This window comes from Hetaerina americana, unplaced genomic scaffold (genome assembly GCF_022747635.1).
Source record: "Hetaerina americana unplaced genomic scaffold, ioHetAmer1.1.p SCAF_2, whole genome shotgun sequence".
NCBI classification, from domain to species: Eukaryota; Metazoa; Arthropoda; class Insecta; order Odonata; family Calopterygidae; genus Hetaerina; species Hetaerina americana.
In genome coordinates, this window is record NW_027286763.1 from 98183841 (window position 1) to 98205384 (window position 21544).

The 21544-nt window shown below is 42.8% G+C and overlaps 1 protein-coding gene across 1 annotated transcript in view; it reads right to left on the reverse strand.

Annotated features, from left to right (window-relative positions):
• Positions 1-21544, reverse strand: part of LOC139688183 (Krueppel-like factor 6) — a 354621-nt gene that overhangs the window by 332164 nt on the left and 913 nt on the right. The window lies entirely within an intron of this gene.

A 21544-nucleotide genomic window follows, 5' to 3' on the forward strand; every position in this document is an offset into this window, starting at 1 on the left:
GTGCGAAAGACAGAACATCACCGAAAGGTATTAAACTAATATTATCGCCTCATTAAAGTCGGTGACCCTTTAACCAGTGAACACCGCGAACATTTTTGACTACCCCTCCTGGAAAAAGAACAGCTAAATCCACATTTTCTCCCCCTCCCCCCCTCTACCTTAGTGAGGGGCAAGGTCGGAACGTTAAAAATATCCAAACAGTGGAAACTGAGGTGGATGAGGTGAAAAAAATATTTGGCTAAAATCTTCACGAAACAAAGGAAAAAGCAGCGGAAAATGCAGTTTCATTACCTTGCCATAACTCTTTATCTCACCCGGAAAAAACTTCTCGTTCTCACCTGTAATTACTTTTCACCGTCAGCCTGCGTAAAACGTAGCCCTTTAATTTCTTTCTCATACGAAACGTTTCTGTCTTCATTTCCACTTCTTTACGTCATCGCAGAAATGTTTTCTTAGATCATCCAGTTTCCAGGTTCCCTAAGAACAAGATATTCTCCTTGCCAAAAAAATAAATCACGCAAGGATTTTATCCAAACGATTAAAAACTTAGAAACTCAAAAAACAATATGGATCTTCATGTACTATTTTCCACTAAAGACGGTACCTTTTTCAATTATCGCTCCTTCCATTCCGTAGTGTAAAAATATTGCTCGCCGAAATTTGCTAATGAGAAGGAAAAACCTTTAGACACGTCTTAGGTGTAGGTGATGGTCTTGTTTTCAAACCAGCAGCAAAATGGCCTACACATAGTACCTTCTCCAATGGTGAAAATTTAGCATTTTGAGGAAAGTCATTCCATGAATTAGAAAAAATAATTCCTAAATAATTTCATTTTCGCGACGACAATGTTTAAATATTTAGACATCACCAGGACAAAAGGATGCTTCCGCTGTTACAAACGCCATAAGGAGGGCCAGTCATATTCTGGATGTCTGCTTCTTAACTTCATTTTAATATGTCGTCTGGCGCTATTTTGGCTAGAGGTGATATACATCTTCAATGCCAATATATGCATCAGAGAAGGCAGTTGCACGATCGGCGTCATCTTTCATCTTCACCTCAGGCGTCCAAGAACATCCTCTTCTCCTGATCAAATTTTCTCGTCCTCTCGTTCCACGTCAGCCCCCTAGCATTATTCTCCTCCCCCTTATCGCACTCTCCTTGCGATTTCTTCATTTCCCAACCCTGGAAAGCCTTCTTATCCCCTCTCCACCTCCTTTCCTCCCTCTTATGTATTTCAGATTGCCACTTTTCTCTCTTAAATGTCCTTCCATCTCTACCTCCCCATTCCACCCTGGGTCTTCTTCCTTCCCCAAACCCTTCATTTATCTCATCCATTCTCTCCCCCACCCCTCCCTCTCTCTCTTATTCTACATCTCTCCCACTCACTCCCTTCGACTCTCCTCTCTCCTAGCTTTTCCCACGCCGTCTTAGCCTCGGATGAACTTGCCCTGCCTTCTTCCACCCTCTTCTCCCTCCGCATCGCCCCTCAAGCGGTTCCCATGACCCCTCCCCTCCCTTCCCCCCCTCCCAAGCTCCCCGCCCAGTCCCCTCCCCGCACTTTTCTCTGCCTCTCCTCCACCTCCTCCTATTACCTACATCCCTCCAACCCTTCCGATCCCCGTTCTACCTCCCGCTACTCAGTCATATACAATCCCTCCTCCCACTCTCCCACCTCCAAGGCAGCGGGGGAACGCCTCGAGGGCCACCACCTCTTTTTCCAACCTCTCCCTCCCTCGCCATTTTCTCACACACACACACACACTCACACCACAGAATCCATCCCCACCCGTGTCTTCCCTTTTCGTGTGTGTGCGCGCGCGTTGAGTTCCTCCTCGGTCATCATCCACTTTATGCGTGATGCCGACCGTGTTGCTGTGGACCAACGTTTAAAAAAAAGCGTGGAGGTGGATGGTGAGCAGGAGAGTATACGGTAGGGAGAGAAGGGGGGGTACAACAAGGCAGTGTACTCAACGCCGCCGTTGCATACGTGCACCCTTCTACATTCGGAAAACGGAGAGCCCTCTTTTCCACAGCCTTCATTTTATTGTTTGTCCTGTATTTTGTTTCGAAGGGTAACCCGTTTAAACAATTTGATTTACGCTTGTCATTCCGCCGACGACTTCTTTATGGAAAGACGCGCAGGCTGGAATGTTTAGGTGGTTTTGGAGGGACCAGGGGATTTGCCTTAACAGGCGAGGATTTTAAATCCAGGAATGTCGACGCGGAATGATATCTCAATGATCCAAATTGAATTATTCCTCCGATGGGAAACGATCTCAAATCGCGGTTCACCTTTCAACAGGCGTCCTTCTCAGCAGCACGAAGCGGTCAGTCAAGAGATTTCTTTGTTAGTTTGTTTGTTCATCAACTTTTACAAGTTTATTTTTAGATGTTTTACCAAGTAATTTTATTCAGACGCAAATCCACTTCAAGGGATTTCAACACACTATCCTGCAGCGAGTTTCAAAAGTTTCCAACGAGTATTGGTACCACATCCATTTTCTCTCGCTAAAGCGCGAAAATTTTCAGCATTTCACCTCCCACGTCCCCCATTCTCCGGTGAGCAGACGAGGGCTCCACCCTCGGTAACTATACACCGCCCACTGAGACTCCTTTCTTGATCCCTCACACTGACATCATTACTAGCCCATTGCCAAAAATATCGTGGGAGAAGAAGCGGCAGATGGCTAATCCATTTAACAATCAGATAATAAAAGCTGGGTACTCGGAAATTGGATACGTGAGACTAGATTTCTGACACTGCGATGCACGAGTTATAATAATACAAATTTTCTTGAATATTTAAAATAACACTTGGAGGATCAACTGCCAAAATATCCGAGATGCCCCGAGTACTTTTAAATAAATTTCGATGCGACTCCAAGGGAAAATACAAATTTTCTCCGCAAGTATGTATGGTGTTCCTCACTATTATAGTGCTGAACTATTATATTGCATGAACCTAATGTTTGCATGTAGTTTACGTATTTATATAATCAGAAAAACAATAATAAATCATATTGTTACTCATATAGTATTATATCTTGAAAAAGCACATGCGCACTCAATCAATTAAAAAATTAATGCCAATATTTACAAAAATGAAAAACACAAGATAGATATAATGAATTAAAATAGAGCCCCTTTAACATGGACTATAAGACCGAATACGCTGAAATCAATACCTTTACGATCACTTGAGAACTTAAAATGACTGCATAACACTATTTTCAATGGGCGTGTTGACTAAGTTTAGTAAAATTTGTCATTGTTATCGACAAATTTAAAAGAATACGCCGCGAAACAATAAATACTTTGAAATGCTTTTGTGCTTCGTGGGTGCATTTATTCTTTTCAACGGGCTTCAAGATTCCGGTGACTAGGGGAGTATGAGCTAGACCCAACTAACCCTCATTCTGCGATAACGGAACAATGTTTAACTGCTTAAAATAATACGAGGGAATCTCATATGCTCGACCTTTAAAGTGGGTCCACGCATTGTAATAGATGAACGCTTGGGGAAACTCGATTCCTTTCCAAGTTCGAAGGAGGAGTGAACGAATGAGGTGAGAGATAAAGTGGTTGATAGTTCCCTGTCCTCGTGCGCCTTACCACCCCTTAAGTGCACTTAATGGAGCAGGGATTACAAAGGAACATCATGAGCGGAGTCGAGTCATAAAGTGATGGTAATGTTTATTGAGAATATTTTTTTAAAGACACTAGATCTCAAGTTACGATTTATGGAGTGCAGAATCTTAAAAGAATATCTTTGGGATGGATATTACCCAGAGGTAAATTAAACAATGGAAAGGAGATTAAATAACAATTATGAACCACTCGACTTTGAAATAGAATCAATATCTATTCAAGCGAACGACTTTGCACAATGCTACTTCAGGAAAAAATGAGGAACAAAAATTTTCAAAGCCATTTCGCCGGATTTAAAATACAACTTGTCAGCATTTTATAGAAAGATGGGCAGCATTGTTCAAAGTATTTTGAACGATATTATGGAATGTTTTCTATAACTCCAGGTAAAGAGAATTCGGAATAATATGTTTACATATTATCATATTTGTAAAGGTAAGAAATATTAACTACTATACGAAGAACGACATAGACGGGAAAAGGAATCCATAGAACTTTAAAATATGGATTTGAATTTAAGAACTGCACTTCAAAGTCCAATTTTCATTCAGATTCTAAACCCTGAAATAAAAAGAAAGGCTACTCGTTACATTTAAAGCATGCCATTTACGAATCGAGAAACTTTGGGACGGCGGAGTGATGATGGGTAGATAAAAAAAAATAGAAGATGGTATAAAATATATGTGCTTTCTTATTCCAGGACCCGTAGTCTGGACTAGTGCTACTTGAATGGAAATTCCATCGCTGAACTTTTTTAGTCTCGCTGTTGTCCACGGCTCGGATTTCGATTAATACTCGAGAAACACACTTGTCCACACAAAACCATCTCAAAGAAACTTGATTTTACAACCTGGTTCTCCTATTTCTTCATAAGAATTATCTTTTGATCAAATTAATTTGTTTATTGGCATTTGTGTGGTGTGGAAAAAGAGAAATGTAAATATTAGGAAATTGAAAGGAAGCGCTCGGCTCATTTTTTTCTCCCATTAAATACAATGCTTCAAATTTTCTTCATATCTCAAGGCTCTTTATGGCTTTTTTGAGAACATGATTACCTAATTATGAACCACGTTGAGCAATAGCGATTCAGTTATAGATATGCATAAATTAAATCGTTTCGACACTTGAGATTTGATTCTGGCACAGAATAAATACAGTGCGGTTGCCTGAATTCCAAAACACGAAAAAACAGACAGTGATAACTTTGAAGCATGATAAGAGAATACTGAACTAGTTTTCTTTTGAGTGTTGGCGATAAATCATTGCTAAATGCTGAATAAATTCTCTTCTAATTTCACACAAATGAAAGCATTCGGTAGAAGCTATCCAAAGGTAGTATAATTTGAATTAACTACTGTTATTCGTTTAATTTTCGCTTCCAAATGCAATTTTTGGGAGTTGATTTTTCAAAATTTTAATTCCAATATTTATGAGATTTGAAAAGAATAATTTACATAATATGCTATGCGACCGAAGAATTTCATGCTACTCACACCATACGCATTAATAGAACAACTTTTTGTCGTAAATTGCCGGAAATTAAGTCGTAGCAAAATACTTCATCCAATACATTCCCCCATATTAAATGGGTTTTAAATCAGCAAAATCCTCGACGCAGACTTCAACTACATCGCCTCAAGAGAGGATTAAGAGAAGAGAAGAGGAGAAAAAATAAGCGAGAGAAGGGACATCTTCTTTCGGACCACCAAAATTTTATCAATACCTCGTATCAGAAAAATCCTTTTTGAGAAGGAGACGTACGATGACGAAAAGAAATAAAAAAAACACCGATATGGAATAGTAAAGAGATTACTACTCTTGGCAGGGAGGTATGAATAAATTAGGAGGATTTAGTGGGATGAAAAATGACGCATTTTTGATGCCGACCGACTAAGCGGCCCAAGAGGATTCTCACGCAAGGCATGGCGCACGGAGAGGTCATTTCAGGTCAAGGGTGGAGAAGGATGGAGGCGAAGACACGGTGGAGAAGAACATAAGGTAAGACGGTCCGAGCCGAATGGAGGGAGACGGGACATGATCTCTTGCGGGGAATTGCGAAAGGCAAACGCGGGCTCCTTCGAACGCTGTAGGGATCTTGAAATAAACTTCCGAAAGAAACGTCATCAAGTGGTTCCCGTAAGAATGTTTTTCGAGAGCAATAAATTTCGAACGCTGTTACAAGTCGGAGGGAAGGGATAAAGCGATTATATATACACATATTAAAATACGAATGATAAAAAAGGAGATGGGGATTCCAACGGTATGCCCACGAGAAAGAGGCTGAGATGCTTCGTAAGGGATGATGGGACGTAAGGAGAGGTTTTTTGATTAGTTGTGACTGGTTGCTTTTTAAATAGGTGTGGAGGAGGAAGGATCTTCCGAGAATGCGAAACGTGTTTAAAAAGCAAAGCCGAAAAAGATACCACTCGGTGAAATTGATGCCTAACACACTCGGGAGTGATTAAATGCCAGTGAACGAAAAAGAAAAAGTGAAAAATTTGGACAAGTTGTTTTGCATGCGTTTAAATGAACAAAATAAATAAATATTGACTGTGCTCATATGTAAAAATTTTTACGCATTGCGCTGACGAGGTGTTGCCATAAATTTTCGAAAGCGTTTTTAAACTAAAGGTAGGTACTAGCTGTAAAAGAGAAATCCACAGCGAATTACCTGTTTCCACTTACGTTAACTGGTGTATTTTACGAATTAAATTCGGTTTCGCAAACACCATTCCAGTGGCGAGAACAAATTTATACAGGGAATCAGTAATTACAATAATATATCTATGCATCTATATCACCAATTCCTACATAAATGCAACCATATGCTCGATTGTATAATACCAAAACATGCTAATAAACGATATAAATTTCGCCATTTTTATCATTTCACGTCATATTAGTTAAATATGCCCACAAAAATAACTAAATCACCGCATTGGAAAAAAAAAATTTGAATGAAACCTGAATCGGTCATATGTGAAGAATGTTTTCGGCAATAATGTTAAGAATGTTGTTAATCCAAGCGGTACATTGACAAAATACTGGTAAGTATACAAATCTAAACGAATATCCACAGAGGTTAGATGAACAGATTTTTCAAAAGGGCACGACTATATATATGTCCAAGTTTACAGTGCCATATGCTAGGATTTCGATGGGTGGTAGGTAGCAAAGCAATCTCTGTGAATATTTAAAATCGAACGTTAATCACTGCGATCAGTAAATAGAGAATTATGAAGCCTTCGAATCCCAAATAACTTTAGAAGTTAGCACCAGTTCGATTAGTGGTGACTTCCTCCCTATGAATCTCAATCTCTCGTCTTCGAATGGTAGCTGTTTCCCGAAAAAAAAACGAAAGCTGGTGAGAAACATGGGAAATGGGCCCGCGGGAAATATTGAGACTCTTTTCGTTCCACCCCCTTCTTAATTGTCACGGAATGCCAGGGACTTCTTCACCCGCGCTAATAACCCACCCTTCGTCTCCCGATCGACCAGCAAACGGCGACGTAAGTCCGCAGCCACGCCGTCCATTAGTGGAAAATGCACGCCCATATACGAACACATGCAAGTGCACACATTCAGATGCGCACGAAATAAAAACACACGGTTGATTACGAGAAGGGCGGCGGGTATCAAAGAAACTCCATCATCCGACGATGGCTCTGCGCCGAGGCCTGCTGCAATAGTGGTTATTTTTTGACTTACGCAACGCCCACAGTTGTGCGCCGGCTATGGGAGAATGAATCGACGATTAAATAAGTTACGATTAGAAAATGAAATGGACCGAAGTGCACTCGAAGTAAGCGGAGAGGTAGGGGTGGAGAAACACCTTCACGGGGTATGCATACGTACTTTCTCACGAGTGGGCGTGGAGAATGTAGGTGAGCGCAAAGCACCTACGGATATTCTATTGAACAATTCATAGTCATGCGCTCTTAAAGATAATTACTCGAAATCAGTCGGTGACATATTAAGTCTTGACGGTCAGGATATTTTAAAACTATATTTAACAGAAAAATAGGTAAACAAGGAAGGAGACGATATCGAAGAGTACTGATACTATATGTCAGAAAAAGAAAATCAATACTCTCTCCAAAGCTTGAGCTGAGCCCTTGTGACATGTGTAAGACTACAAAAAATCTTTTTGAAAACACGGCAGGTTTTTAACATGCAAAACGTTTCGCCACACTCACGGCAACGCAACAAAAGTGCTTCAAGTTTCTTGAAAACTTCAAATTGAGCTATTAGAGGAAAAAATATTCCCTCTCGTTGACAAATCATGCATTGTTTTTACAATTAGACAAGCACTTAAAATCGTATCTCAGCATCTTTCATTATCTTTGCTCAAATATTTAAAAAGCTTTAGAAATCCGGATAATATTAACTACACAACAATATTAAAATTTGTAATTACTTTAAGTGATATTACAAATAGAAAAATGTGTTCATCTGTACAGTCTACTATGATTTTTCTATTGTGGTGCGATGAACCTGAATCAATTAATATCAAATCAAATACGTGCGTCCACTATCTATGTGTGAATGTAAATACGCAAATCAATTGTTTATTAACAATGATTTTACATGTCTATCAATGAAAATTTGTTTTAATACTGTTTAAAGACTCAAGTTGCAACGATGTAAATATGAGTGCACGAGAACGCTATAAAGTTAACTTGTGTTGACAAGTTCAATATAATTGTCTTTTCTTGCATCACCATGCCATTATACTAAACCACTTATTTAATTACATTTTGGAATCAGCAGATAATCATTAATGGCAAAAGAAAGTCATGGTCTCATATAGCGGATTTTTATTTACATAGATTGCTTTCTCAGAAATGTCTCGTTTCAATTTCAGCCGGTCGAATGTGGTCATCATTACTACCGATTGGTAGGGGAAAACCGCTTCGATGGAAAATGACTCTAATTACGCTTTAAAATTCTCATACAGGTAATAATAATTTTTCATGCCCCTTAATTATGAGGCATTTGTGACAAAAGCTGCTAAAGTTTCCCAGTAATGGGATTTCCTTCGGGTTGACTAATGCAGAGGCTTAAGCTTTATGGTGGCGGTGGGCAAGGAGAAGATAAAGCTGAAGTAATACAAAGAGCTCATCCGACGCTGGAAGACAGCGGCAAGCAGCATGCGATTCAAATTGCAGCACTGAGTCGTACGGGAAATCTTCAATAGCCGTTAAATCTCACGGTAGCGGAGCGGGAGGCGATGCAATAGAAAAGGTGGATAAGCTGTTTAACCTGCCACGGGAGCTCCTAAGTTGGAAGCCAAGCAAGAAGGGTTGAGCTGAAATGTTCATAAGTTCATGCACGACAAATAACATCGACCTATGGGTAATTGTTTCGGAATGCCCGAGTCATTCGCGGTTTTCTTCATTTCAGACGCTTCGTTTTTTTCGTCAGTGCACATATTAAAAAATTTTTTTTTTAATCACACCACGCAACTGCAATTATGAAGATAACGCCGGAATCGTGCGAGGGACAACTGCGGGGAGCGTTTTACGACACTCACACAATATATGTAAACCATCGAACATAATTACGAGGTGGTGGTTAGCAACAAGGGAAATTGTATTCCGATGGTCCTGGAAAATTCGCCCTGAGGTGCGCGACTTAAAATTTAATGTCGACTAATCAAACTCTGCGTTAAAAACATCGGATGTTGGCGCAATGCCACGGATGGTAATAATGCAGCGAAGCGGTGAAATTGAATTGTGAAAAATAAAAACGTAATGATGATAAACAGGACCCGAACAACATGTTCCTTGGGGATAGCTAATCAGCGGGGGGACACGAAAGCATTTGCTGGGATTCCCGTTTGGCAGTGAAAAGCCGTGGTTCATTTTTCATATTACATCATGCTCTGGCAAAGGGCCATCACATTTTGACTCCTTTTTTGGTTGCAACTACAATCACTTATATTAATGTAAGATGATCCTGCACTCTCAGAACGTATCAATCAAGTTCAATATTAAAGAGGTAACTAGCTTTTTCAACTTCACATCTGCATAGTTAATATATAAAACTTTATGCTACAGAATTTTGTTAAGGAGAGAATAAAAATAAAGAGAGGATCTAAGGAAGTTTAATTACTATTTAGGGTTGACGATACATGCCATAAAGTATATGAATCGCTTCTCAATAAATAATAATTGAGGTAAGAGGTCTTATCTATTGAGCATTAATCACCTTCATCGTCGAATTTTGCATAAACAGATTAACCACACTACAGGAAATGTCAGGTGGTATATGAAGTATATAACAAGACATGGTTCAATACGATTACATTTCCTATTCCAAATTTTTATACAATTTGATGGACTATTGCCATAGTTTCTAGCAAAGATGAGTGAGATTCATAAATACATCTAATTCACCAAATATAATAAAATATTAATTTAATTCACATGTTTCTCTATTTCATGCGCTGCTACCAAAAATCATAACTTAAGAGCAAATACTTAAGATCATAGCCAGGGGCTCGAAAAAGGCAAAACGAGGACAAGGACATGTAAAACAATGCAGAAAAAAGAAAGATTTTGCAGGAAATAGCGCAATTATCCATTCAAGTCAGGGAACCAACACCTTAAAAAATATTTTACATCGTAGAAAGATTTAATAGAAAGAAAAAAATTCCCCGATGTAATTTTAAATTCTTTCGGACACTCATTTATTTTTCTTTCAACATTTTCAAGTGTTCGCAGCCTACAATTTCAGCCTCTCCACATTTAACAGATTACATCCCTCACTAATTGTACTTTTTCTTGCTCATGACTGGTTTCATAATAATCTCCGTCACACGGCCTCACGGAATCAAACAAAATGAAGAAAATAAAAGATAAAACATTCATTTTTCTATTAGGCTTGATATTTTAAAGAAATAATGAGAAACAAAACCAAAATCCGCGAAGTACGTGACGAGGAGAAATCGCCCGGACGTGAGGATCTGATTCTTGACCCAGAATCCAAAAAAAAACCAGAAATTATTGTTCGCGGGGACGAAGGGCAAGACGAAACGGTCAACAGGCTCACCCCTTCGGGACTCCATTAAGATGAGCGCTCGCCCTATGGTGTGAGTGAGCGAACAGCGGGGTCGCGTTTAGATGGCACGGCAAATCGCTTACTACTCTTCCTCCTCCCCCATTCTCCTCACCCCTTAACTATCCGGAACCACCACCTCCTTCTACTCCCTTTTCCGCCTCGGCAACCACCAACCACCTCGCAATGAAGCCGTTCCCGCGGCGTAACAAGGCTGCATTACCATTGCGATCTCATCGATAAAGTCCACACGCCTTTATGAACTGCCGATGCCTTCCCCGCCGCGCCGCGAAGAGCAACGGGAGTCGCAATGAAACGCCTGCGATCCGGATACGCAACCTGGGGCGGTTTCGCGAAATCCGTATAATCGCGGGGATGGGACGACGGATCTCCTACCTGCTGGAGCGCGGATTTGATTTGCGAGGGAAATTGGAGCTCACGGTAAATCAGGGTGGACACCGCGGCGAGTCTGACACTTCTCGAAAGAGTGCAATTCGCCCCACATTTGTTCGCTAGCGTGTTGGATGGGAGAGGCCGTGAAATGTGTCTATAGTATGTTATTTCAAGCGTCTGTTCATGCAAAAAAAAGGTGATCGGTCTGACGATCAAGGAGAAATGGTGAGTTCCATAATTTCCGAGTCTTTATGGTTTCCCCTTTCTTCTTCGCGGAGTAATAACAAAAATCGTGAATCCACCCAAACAATCATATCACACGAAATTTTTTAACCTCTTTGCTACCGATTAGATGTCATGCTGTACTGAAGCGAGCCAAGAGAAGATAATTCCGTCACAGGACGTCTGTGGCATCAGTACTTAAATCGAAATACACCCAAGAATATGTTTTCATAAAATAGCAAGGAATGAATACCGCATTTTATTGCTCCATAGGGAGAACACGTAACAGGGTTAACAATATATCATTCCCCATCCTCGGAGGTTCTGTAAAGGTGGAGAATAGCCAGTGAATACCAAGGTCTGCACCATGACTAAGGGTACCAACTCCAACCTTAATGACTCGTCTTGATTAACCTGTCTGCTCGTGATGGCAAATAATCCAAGGACGGTAATAACGGTAAGGGAATCCTAAATAATTTTCGATCGCCCTAGAACGGACTCGGAAATATACTCGACAACATAGAGACTTATGAAAGGGATGAATACTATTCAAAAACTGCTTCATGAGACGCCAACATAATAGCCACTAAAAGTTCCTGGTTTTGAAAGAGTGATGCTGTGTTGAGATTGAATACTGTGTTTACGGAGTACGTATACGGAACAGCGACACCGACTCGGCCATCAGAGCACACTGACTGCAAACTGTTGCCTCGGACCATATACCTTCATGAGTGATCATATTGACAGCGAATACATAAATACGTTTCTGAGGTGAATTCTCTCACTCTGACCTACAACTAGTCAGCCACAGCTGTTAGGGTTGGATTAATTCAATTGGCCACGCGAAAAAATGACAATTCTACTGGGATGAAATCCATAAGCTCGGTTGATTAAAATTAACATATTTGCTGACACAGCTTTGAACCAACTGTCTGATGAATCAGCCACAATTTATTTGGGCTCCGGACGTAACCTCCTTCCGAGTTCTCCCGGAAAACGCGTTCCAACCGATGGGCGCATCACTGAGCACGAAAAGAGCAGAAACCAAACAGGGATTTGAATTCCTCAGAACAATCCGCCACCGAAGGAAATGGAACCCGAACTCTCGGTGCGCGAAGTCAGTAGATAATTCATCCCACCCATCATCCAAATATCCTGAATTGGGATCTCGAATTTCCGTCCGTTCTTGACAGAGTTGTCCGACATCGTCACAATTCGAGTCAAACGTACCCAAAACATCCCACCACCCCAATCCAGTTCCATCAACCGGATCTTCCATGGGCGCCGATATCCTGGTGGAAAAAAAATGCCTGGCGACGAAAGAGGGGTGTGTGCATAAAAATAAACAAGCGAAGAATGATGGAGGAGAACGAAAGAGTCAGTTCGTCGATCAACGGTCGTGTCCTGCATTTTTGTGGAGGAGGTTATCAGCCATGGGAAGAGAGCGGGAAGGGAGTAGGGTGTGTATGTGTGGAGGAGAGGCTGCGGAGGGGGCAATATGCGCGCTTCCCTCGACGAGCGCCGCGTGGTTGTAAGTGCATGATGCAACAGAGAGGCGGGCGACCTTTCACCGTTCTCTCTCTTCTCTTTCTCCTCCTCCGTCCCGGCATTCAATCTCCCTCCCAACTCCGTCGGGGCTGGGGTGTATTGGGCGAGAGGGAGGAGGCTCGTGGAAGAATGATGATACAGATGTGGGAGGCGGGGGTGGAGAGAGGTAGAGAGAGAGAGAGAGAGAGAGAGAGAGAGGAACACAGAGAGAGAAGATTCCTCAGTCGCCGGGTCGAAGGGCCGGAGGTTGGCCGAAGGTCACGCGGGAGGTTGGAAGGAGGATGGAAAAGATGAGGCGAAGGGAGGGGAGGTAGAGAGATGAACTCGTGCGTGGGTGGAGATGCAGCAAGCAGAGCCGCAATTTTATTTTACCTCCCCAAAAAAAGAAAGTCGTGGAATCGCATGAGACCCACTCGCGACACGGACAACTCTCCGGACTCCTAGTATGCTCAACTCATCCATTTTTGGCCCTGGGAACGATATCGGTGTCGGCATTACGTTAACCAGCAGAACACCAAATTAGAACGATAGATTTGTCCGGTATGACCGATACGTTTATTTTTGAAGGCTAACTAATATTCTCCTGAGCAGAGACGAATGAAAGAAAAGGAACGACTAGGTTAGCCGAGAACGCCGTGATTGCTGTTAATGAGCGATAACACGGGATAGTGAAAATTCATAATATTACAGAACTATGCTGGAACTCATTTAAGCTGAAGAAACCTAACTAGAGCCAGAAAAAAGTTTAGCTGTGCTATCGAAATCCTTCTTTCGCGGAAATAATGCTGTATCGTATCCCAAAAATAAAAGAAGACATTGGGATAACTTTCAAGTAAGTGACTTTCGACTGGAATGAAGGTGGGGGAGATAGAAACTAATTTAAAGAATAAAAAGGCATGCTTCTATCCCGCCTCGGTTCTATCATCCCATCTTCTCAAAATGAGGGAGTAAATGCATAGTTATCCGATGTAACGATAGCAGCATCGCCGAATCCGAGCCACATCGGCGGAGGTTCGAAATAAGTACTCTAAATGATTTAACGGTAACAAGATGTTCATACTTGAGGGCAAGAATGTTCCTCGAGATATCTCCGTCCACAAGCGGGGGAGAGAGAGAGAGAGAGGTATTTTGAGCACCTCGTCCGACACGCCAGAGGATCAACTCTCCGTTTCGGTTGGGGAGGCTGGGGAGAACGGGAGTGGGGGGGGGGAGAGTGCGGATTGCTGACGACGGGGAGATGAAGAAGATTGAAGCTCTTGCGCGATGGACAAATTACGCACTGATAGCTCAATCGCCACGCATTCGTGAGGCGGCGCCCCGCGTCGGACCACCCATCGAAGCTACTCCATTCGTGGACGGATAGAATGCGTTTTTTATTCATGGAATGAGGAGGGGAAGGGGATCGAGTGGGGGAGGTGGGGGGCAGGAGATTAGGGTCGCCGTTGGGAGGAGCAGGCAACGGAGAAAGGGAGACGGGACGACTCGGTGAAAAGAAAGAGTAGGGGAGAGATGCGAGGTAAAAGAGAGAGAGGGGGAGAGAAGTAAAGAGGAAGGGTAGAGGGAAATTTGGGCAGCACGGAAATTACAAAACTGTTTCGTTTTACGAAATAGCTTCCCCCTCCAATTAGGTATTAGTCATCGTGGCGGCAGAGTACAATTCCTTTCTCCTCCCATCCCATTCCCACCCGCAACCATTGCGAACTCCTCACGACACGGGGATCGAGGGGTGGGGTCCCAACCGACTGTAATGCGAGTGGAATCGCGTGCGGCAAGAGGGGAGGTTGAAGGAAGGGCTGGGTTTGCTTTCTTTCATCTCCCCCATACCCGCCCTCCTGTTCCCATGAGGTGGGCCCGGATGCTTTCAGGACTCGGTCACTATGGCCGTACATGCTACTTAATACACCGGTAGCAAGGTAAAGAAGTATATAGATACCATATCCATTCATAAATATGCAGAGGAGTTTTGTTTTTCGGCGTTCACATTAGATTTCGAAGATCGGAGTCAAAATTCTAAGCTCCAAAATTAAAAGTGCAATTGAAATTCAATGCGGAAATAGCAGATCATGACGAGTTTTGGAAAATGTATTGATGTCTATACTGTTTATCATATAATACTATATAAATGAAATATAAATATGATTATAGTCAAAAGTATTGATGAAAATAATGCATTTTATACACCGTCTACGGGACCATTCCGATTTATGTTGTCATGTAGCCAATTATTACGAAGGGAAAATAAAAATCGTAAATCCTCCTAATCTTCAAATCCCCGAGGACCCCTTATACAGGGTTCGTCCGGAAAATAAGTGTACTGAGCTCAGGAAAAAAAATTTATTACACTTTTACATATATTAAGCTAATATTCCTCAAAATAGGACCCTTGTGAGTCGATACACTTGTTCCAGCGGCGTTCCCATTCCTGGAACGCTCCCGCGAAGGCATCATCGGGAACCTCTCGAAGACTCGTCGTCGACCTCTTCTCTGCCCTCCACGAACATCTTGTGCCACCGAAAGATCATGTTTCTGGACATGGCTGACTCCCCGTAAGCCTGGTTAATCATACCGACAGTTTCGGTAGACGATTTCCCAAGCTTTACCGCAAATTTGATGGAATAACGCTGCTCCAAAAACTTCGGCATCGCGTTCCGTGACGTGGGTCGAGCGTGGAGGTTCGCGTTAACAGAGCTCCTCACTACACCACAGCTCAGAGCCGACTGTCTTTTTCAGCGTCGCTTGCCAACATACCCCCCTCCAATCGCAGCCCGTCAGAGCGGTGCTGGGCGCGCCTGGAGCGGCGCGCCCAGCCCAGGAGTCAGTACACTTATTTTCCAGACGAACCCTGTACATAGTTGTTAACTTATATTTCAGCTATTTTGAGCATTTGATCCTCCAGTGTTCTATAATTGATTCAACTTTTCTAATATCCTCTTAGCAGTTACTCTTCTAAATTATCCACGTGTCCTTTTAAAATGACCTCTACACATGGCAGTTCCTTCACCCACATCCAATTATACGCCACCTAGATTGGTAAACCTCTGTATCCGACCCGATAAACGAGAGCGATATTGATCCGTTAGGTATTAAAATTCTACATACTATTTTATTATATACCTTATTATCAATTAAACATAATCCTACCGGTTTACTTAGTTTTCGGATGGGCACAGACTGATCTTCGCTAAATTAAATAGCTAGTCCTAAAATGGCACAATCTGACACCCTAGACGACATTAAACGTTTCTTCAATTCCGAATACGTACTTTCTATCTCCCTTCATTCTATCCATCATCCGTATCCTCATTCTCCCCTAACTTCGCATGCTTAAAGTTCTCTCCTCGATCACAATCTTCAACATCTCATCACCAATCAAAATGCTCTACATCTATCTTTTCTATCTCCTTTGGACCTCCCCCAACTCTCTGTCTCCTCCCTCACCATAACCAGTACCTCTGCGATATTTTTTCTGTCCACTTTACCTTTTCCATCCTTTCCCACACCCACATTCAAAAGCCTTCAATCTACTCCTATCACCTTTCTTTAACGACCATGTTTCCGCACTGTAAAAAACCACGCTGCATATCAACGTTTTCACTAGTCTTTTGTAAAATCCTTACTTAGAACACCTGTCATTAACTTCCTCGTCTTGGTGAAATTTTCTATTCCTAGAGTAATTTTTCTTCTGATGTCCCTACTACTTTGAACATCTTGGCCCAAAATACTTCAAAGATAGGAAAACTGTTCCCCCTGTTCTTATTACTGCCATCCAATGTTAACGGTTAACATAATCTTCCCCTTCTTGAAAACTTCATTACCTTTTCTTTGATCTATCTCCATTCAATGCCTATCATATTGATTTCATAATGTGTTCAGTTATGAATGTAACGCCTTGGCTTCATAGCTAAGTAAAGCTTGATTAACTCGAACCTAACTGTTTGTTAAGTTCACCAAATGAAACAGAATCATGGATACTAAATAGGTGGTGTTAATGACGCTAAAAGAGGTCGTCCATAATTTCATCCAGTATATTCCAAATTTTATTCTTAAATTACCTCTCCCAGTTAACCGCAGAAATATTTCTCATCTATGCTACCAATTTTCTTGCATTTCACGACATAAATATTAGCCAACTATCATTATGATACTCGCAGATTGTTTGCTCTTGAAATAGAAATTTATCATCCAGAGATTTTTACACCCTTTCGACATGGATCTAAAAAAATATAATAGCATTACTATATCCGACTCTAGTATTTACTTGGCTCCTCTCAGTACGAGTGCAGTTTCAAACCGAGCCCTTCTACTCCCAACCGTAATTTGAATTTCTCATGTCATAAGAGACCCGATTTTTTTATTCCTAAAAGTTGCCCACTCGCACGGCTTGAATGTACAGCGTGACTTATTTCCTCCGACAGACGCACCGGGTTTCATGCAGGGAGGGACCACACGGACACACAAAGCCGCTCGGAATAAAGTCCTTTGTCTCCGCGCCAGTTTCGCCCGAAAGATGGGAGGGAAATTTACGCGCCGGGTCGCGCGAACTTCTTTTGTCGGAAATAAAAAAAAGGAGAAGAATGATACTTTCCGTTCTCGATGCGAGCCGAAAAAGTGCGAGGCGATCTACATTCCGTTCCCAATGGCCCTCCTTCCCCTCCTCCTCCCTCACCACAGGACGGCCAGTGGGGGAAAAAATACTCCTTTCGGTAGGGACGACCTTAGGAGCGACAAAGGGAACGAAAGGTTTCTCGACTCTCTCTCTCTCGCGATCGCAGCCCTTCCCATCTCTCTCTCTCACACACAGAGTCTCTTGGCTGGCTTGCCCTTTTTCCTCGCGGTGGGGGCGAAGCTGAACAAAGGGAGGACATAGAGATCACCGCTCGGAGAAATGCGTCTCTTCGCAGTCGTGCCTTCCTATTTTCCTCCCCAGCCTTTTTCTACCTCTTTCACCCCGCCCAGGCCGAATCATGCATCTCGAATACCCTCCCCACCCATCCACCCTCACTTCCCACATCCGCTGCCGAGGGTACCACCTCCCGGCCAGCCTTTCACTCTGTGCTGATGATGATCCGAGTTGAAGGAGGAAGGGACGGCGATGAGAGGACTTGACGCTCACACCGTCCCTCCCCCACTCCTCGCCTTCCTTCCTTAAGCCCCCTTCTCCGTCTCACTTCTCATGCCACCAACGGCACACCCAACCCTTCCCACTCACCCCTTCTATCTCTCTCTCTCACACACACACAACCCGAACAATCATCTCCTTCCTCTTTCCCTCCATCTCCTTTCACCACACCTTTCAATCTGCACTCGTCCCGTCACCTTTCTATCAAGTCCCTATGTGCGCCATTTCCTTCCTTTTTTGGAATATTCTTTTCACGACTCTTCTCCTAAATCATTCCTCTTGTCTCTGTTCGTGTCCATTACGTTTCCATCCTCCTTTCTAAGCGAGTGCCACAGTTTTTTCAATTGTTCCGTCAATGAGATGTTGACGCATCGAAATGAAAGAGTGGTTGCCATTGGCAATTACAAAGGCTGCGACTCGTGAAATTAACTCCAATGTTTTCCCAGCGACGTTTTAACAGAATGTCCCTTTCTATTCTCCATTACTCGCTATAATGATGTCAGCGATTAAAGTTTACTATGGGACAGAGAAAATTAAAAACATAAACGAATAATTAAATATCATAATATGGAATAACATTAAAAAGTGAATTTTAAAACGAAAATGACGTTTTGTGCTAGACAATGCCTTCAATTTCTCCTGCAATTATGATCCACGATACGTGGATCGCGATAGGAATTGAGCTGAAAACTGAAGGACGTCTTAATATTTACGCTGCCGACGGTGTTTGTTCACGAAACTCTCGAAACGTAATTCATCGCTTGGCAAACTGCAAGCAGAGACGCGAATGGTGGGATCGTGATGTGTTTTGAAATTTATGCACGAGGATCGCAGAGGCCATGGACAATAGGAGTATTGGGTACTATGATGAAATAATACTATGATGTCACTTTATAAACTCAGTTGTTTTCAGTACCATATGACACCATTCGAGGCAAAGGAACTTATTTCCATAAGTTAGTTTCATGTTTCCAACGCCGCGGTAATAAATTTCCGTCGGAAATTATAAAATATATCGTGAGTTTGAATGCCTTTGAGTTAATTGCGCACTTATGAGCACAATGAATATAATTCACTCTTCTTCACTGCTACTGTATGCCGTTTGACAGAGAGAATATGTCTTGATACGTTTGTGTACACTGGGACTCCTGGACTCTCCGGTGTTTTTATCATCCGCAAGCGGTGAGGAGACGACCCGAATTGTGGAACTGCGGTCGCAAACCAAAGAAATGAAAATAAAATAATGGCAACCAATGTCCAATTACATAAATTAAGTCCCGCAACTGGTTCTGACATGATTTAATGGCCCGAAATCGGAACCTAGAGCGTAATTACTTTCGGTGAACGAGACAGTCGTCTTTCTCCTGGAGTTGATTTATTCCAACTTCAGCCTGAAATTTCCGTCTCCGTAAGAGCCGTTTTTCTCTCTGCTCTCACGCAAACTTTCGGCGACACTCCTCCATTTCATCCGCTCGACATACCGATCCAGCTCTTTCTCGTAATTTCTGACTCTCCCATAGGGCGGGAGACTACCCGCAAATCGAATGAAACTTCATGGCGAAATACGGTGGAGGAGAGGGCCAACCAAATGCACAAAGTGGCGAGTCGGCAGGCATTCAGCGATCGGGCGTTTGAGGCCACGGGATGGAAATGGTCGAAAAAGTAACAAGTCTTGAGAAATTCACAAGCGGCGTGTCAAAAGGCCGTTGAGAAGACCATTTAAGACCACTATAGACGACGAGAAGCATCGAAAACTAGGCCGCCCGATCTCTGGCAAAGTACAAATCATTTTTAATTGTCATGGAGATTCTTCTTTCGAAACACAGTCGATTGTCGTCGGCGGTGTGGGGGCGGCGAATCCATCCGGGGGAACGGAGCTGGAAAGGTGGAAACCCGAGAGATGCCTGAGGAGATAAAGCGAAGAGGCATCGGGCGGGGTAGACATTTGCGCTCGTTCCTTCTGACCCACCCCTGTCACGGGGGTCACGGCAGGTGAGGTGGAAGCGGAAAGAAGGGAGGACGAGGAGAGGCCACCTCGTCCCCGTGGGGCCTGGCGATGGGGGCCGGGAACATCGAGTAGACTGAAACGACGACTCCTCCCCAGAGCTCCTCCCGGGACTACTCCGTCCACACCCCCGCCGCATGCTAGAATGTCCTACCCCCTCCCCCAAGTCTCCTTTGCCGCCCACGCAACGATCATCCCGCCCTCCCATACCGACCCTCTTCTCCGCGAATTCACGCACGTCCAACCCCCCACGAGTCCCTTCACCGCCGATGAGACCACACCGGGGCGCTCAGAGTGTGCGCCCCTTTTATGTCCCCGGGGCGGGTGCGGGTGGCTTTCATTCCCGCGCCACGCCCAGAGACACCTGCTTTCATCCTCTCGGGTCGTGAGGCAGGTGTGTGTGTCTTCCGCTAACCTCGAGTGATATTTTTTTTTTTTTTAACGCTTGAATTTTTAACGGGGACCGAGCTCATGATGAATCAATTCCCACCCGTAAGCGCCACGCTTCTTGGAAGATGCCTCAAAGCAAAACTTTTTAATATCAAAGTGGCATTTCGGTGTGACGAATTCTCAAAAGAAAATTAGGTGGTCGGGAGGAGTCGAAGAGCTGGAAAAATGACAGGCATACCACGGTAATATTTCATTATTTAAACGGTTGTGGTACTTCTAGTGGCTTATGAATCTTTATCACGTTCCACTTCCGTGACTCACTTCCCGGGTCCCAGCCATTACTCCCAATTCTTTTGAGTTTTTTAATACCCAGGAGAACTTTTCATGCTCTATTGCTGACTTTAGAAAGACTTCTGCCCAAAAAGTTTACATTCATAATCTGGGAACTCTTGACAGAGGCATCGAACTTTTAACCGCCGAAAAGGATCAACCGTTTTTAAGGAGAAAATATTTTTCCATTATCTTCATACAAAATCTACGGTATTCTAAATAATTCGAGGTTCAGCAACCTCGCAAATGGGAAATGCATGCACTTTATTTGGAGATGGTAATCTCGTTTTCCCGTAAATCCACTTTTGACACGCACTAAATACATTCTTGCGAGCTATTAAGTCGAATACCCTTCGTAAATTTCCATTTGCTCCTCTTTTGGTCCGAGAGGCAATGTGCATTTCAATGCACTCCAGATTAGACGAAACATATCGCAAACTCAAGGGAAAGAGTGGAAGATCAAGGGCATGACGATATAAATATTGAGTGAAAGTCCATTCCAAGTTCAAGAGGTCGCTTATGAGCATGAGTAGAGAAATAAAAGTTAATCGAGATTGATATTCCTTCTGCTAACCTTTGATGCTCACTGATCTCGAGTTACATTAGTGCTGCCGAACGATTTTCATCGGTTCGCTTACCTTTTACTCAGCAATAAGAATCAGCAGGGTGAAAAATGATTCTAGTTTGGCATTGAGTGCATTTTACTCAAAGCTGCTATGTCGACAATGGTGGCTCCTAGCCAAAAAGCCTTTCAAGAAAATGTATACCTACCGGAACAGTGCTACACTTAATGCACTTTTGAGAGCCATTATAAGAAATTAGACAGG